This window comes from Sinocyclocheilus anshuiensis, unplaced genomic scaffold (assembly GCF_001515605.1).
Source record: "Sinocyclocheilus anshuiensis isolate Anshui unplaced genomic scaffold, SAMN03320099.WGS_v1.1 scaffold2676, whole genome shotgun sequence".
Lineage (NCBI taxonomy): Eukaryota > Metazoa > Chordata > Actinopteri > Cypriniformes > Cyprinidae > Sinocyclocheilus > Sinocyclocheilus anshuiensis.
The window spans coordinates 10,072-13,028 of NW_015544279.1; the positions used below are offsets into that span (position 1 = coordinate 10,072).

Here is a 2,957-nt window from a genome sequence, read left to right on the forward strand (position 1 = left end):
TTGTCAACTAACTCTCATTAGAGTATTAGTAGGCTTAGTTAAGGTTAGGGTTGGTAGAATAAGTTGATGTACTTGCAAAGTTGCTTATAGTGAGTAGAATATCTGTTGGGGAACCGTCAAAAAAAGTGTTAGCAGATATTTAGCAGACAGTCTTCTAATACTAATACTAATAATAATAATTCTAAACAATGGCAAGATATGAGACCTATAATACATTATAACTATGAGAAATAGAATCCATTGTAATTTAAGTGGATGCAATGTGTTCATTGTGTTATAAATCATCATACGCTTAACCACAAATAAGTATTATAATACATTAAAACTGTTCTTACGATTATTTATAAGATGATGCAACATATTATAAGGTTTCTTATAATGCATTATTCATTCCTTATAATGCTTTAAGAATAACCTTATAATGTATTATAAATACAGGCTTCATAGAAACTGTTACCGTCAATCCTTCTATTAAAATCTTCCACTTCACTGAAATAGTTATCAGAGAACAATCACTGTTGGGTTAACAGAAATATCAGTAACAAAAGGTGCACTGGGCATTGTGACCTGTAATGATAATCCGGACCAGAAAGGAAGACCTGCTCAGCCTCCTGCAATGAGAAATTCCGTAGGACAGCCAGGGCATATATGATGGCCTATGAAAAAACAGTTAATTTAAGTATACTATTATAGCACTACTGAACAGCAAGCCATTATACATTGGTCCATACACGAGTAGCACCAGCATGCAGTTTATACAGTAGATTTTGTAAGTGCAGGAGCAGGACACTCACAAACACATTACATGGTCCGACATACCTCTGCACTTCATCTGTGAAGCTCATTTGTGTTGGTGTCCTCTGCAGCACTCCTCTCAGATAGGCGAACAGGACAGTTGTTCCTCACTGTCGAGGTAGACAGGCACTCGGGAAGAGGTTAGCTTATGAGACCACTTAGAGGGCTTCCCATCAAACAAGTTTTCACACTAATACGGTAAGTTACAGGTAAATCCATCTCACATCAACATGCTTTTATCATCTTTTTAAGTTTAATTAATGTGCTGGCTAGATTTACTTATTGTAGTCATTATGTCAACAAGGTTTAGCTTAATTAAAGCATGGCCACGAATTAAGTACATCGTAATAATCAATAAAACTAGCAATCGGGAATTCATTATTATTTCTTAGCAGTTCTCACGTTGGTTACGTAAACTTTGCATCGTTTTAAGGTTATAAAATAAAACTTAATTGAAAATCGGTAAAGTTACTCACTCTGATTGCTGTCCATGTCGTCCATCTTTAGTGATCCAATTCGGTAGGTGGCGCTGTTACAAAAGCATAGGGTCCTAGAACTGCGGTCCTGAAACTGCAGCCTCCGGTTGTGCAGGAACATACTATTGAATAATTTTAGGTTTATCTCTAACGGACAGATGGCAGAATTCTACAACTAACACCTAGATCAATATCAAGAAACAACTTAAATTAAATTTAGATCATCATTTAAGTGATTTTTTTCATAAAAACAATAATATTTCACATGCAAGCTAATGGTGTAGTTGCTGAATTCTGTGGTACATACGAACAAAAGTACTTCATATCTCCCAAAACACCGCATTAATGTATAGATGAGAACTAAACAAAAAAAATGATGTATTATTTGTATGATTAAAAATTTATGTATTTTTTACAATTACTCTTTCAATTTTGTGGTCATATTGACCCCAAAGACCATAAGTGTAAACATTAAACGAGGACCATTTGAGGGTTAAACACCTTCAGGGCGCTTTCATAGAGGTTTTATTAATCTCCTGTTATTGGAATTAATCTGTACAGCATCAGTGGGAGATTAGTATTGACAGAATTGTAGCGAATCAGCTCATTCATGGGGAAATATGAATAATTAATCATAACTAGTTATAATTAATTATAAATATTTAGATCCACTGTAGATATTTACCTGACCTCTCAGGGTCAACTGTCTGTCAATTCTAAGAACGTTAATTTCCTGGTTAAGGGAAATAACTTTCTTACTGTACAACTCTACACAGAGCTTGTAGCATAAATCTGCATGATTAGGGACTCCGGTTATGAGCAAACAATGAACAACGTCAAGTGTGATACAAGTAAGGCTTTATTAACTACATAAACACTTAAACTAGTCTAACATACACACACACACACACACACGCATACAGTTGGTATAGGAAAAGGAGTTAAAGTTTAGGCAGTAAAAAGGAGAGAAATAAGGAATGAAGTTATGGAACCATTTGCATATTCAGCAGATTTACAGCCTGAAGGGAACATCAGATTCTTAGTTCAAACACACCTCTTGGGGTCATCCTTCCATATACGACCAGAGCCAAGGTGATCGTGCAACAGCTTTGGGTGAACCACTGGGACTGGGACGATCCACAACTCCCTAATGAGGTCCGGCATGCATAGATAGCCTGGGAAGAGGAGCTACCGCAAGTAACGCTCCCTAGATGCTATAACCCCTCTTACATGGATCATTCAGACATATGCCGGGAGATCCACATCTTCAGTGATGCCTCTGAGAAGGCATATGGGGCTGTGGCCTACCTCCTTTCAGAAGGTCACCAGGGGGAACTCCACCTTGCCTTTCTTTTAGCCCGATCCAGAGTGGCCCCACGAAAGCAACAGTCAATACCGAAATTTGAGCTCTGCGCCGCTTTGTTAGGTGCACAGTTGGCAAAGTTGCTTGCAAATGAGCTCACTCTGAATTTGGACAAGATCACCTACTGGATTGACTCCACTGTTGTGCTCCACTGGCTCCATTCCGAATCCTGCTGATACAAGGTTTTTTGTAGGCACCCGGGTAGTGGAAATTCAGGAGTTGACCAATCAGGCAGAATGAAGAACCCTGCCGACCCTGACTCGTGGCAAGAACCTGCAAGATCTTATTGCGCCAACAGATGGCTTCAGGGTCCAAAATTTCTA

The 2,957-nt window shown here is 38.3% G+C and overlaps 1 long non-coding RNA gene across 1 annotated transcript in view; it reads right to left on the reverse strand.

Annotated features, from left to right (window-relative positions):
• Positions 1 to 962, reverse strand: part of LOC107698015 (uncharacterized) — a 1,220-nt gene extending 258 nt beyond the window's left edge. The window contains exons 1-2 of the long non-coding RNA XR_001635294.1: positions 820 to 962; positions 568 to 656 (exon numbers count right to left, since the gene is read on the reverse strand). This is a non-coding gene — a long non-coding RNA (uncharacterized LOC107698015). The remainder of the gene's footprint in view (positions 1 to 567; positions 657 to 819) is intronic.
• Positions 963 to 2,957: the final 1,995 nt, after the last annotated feature.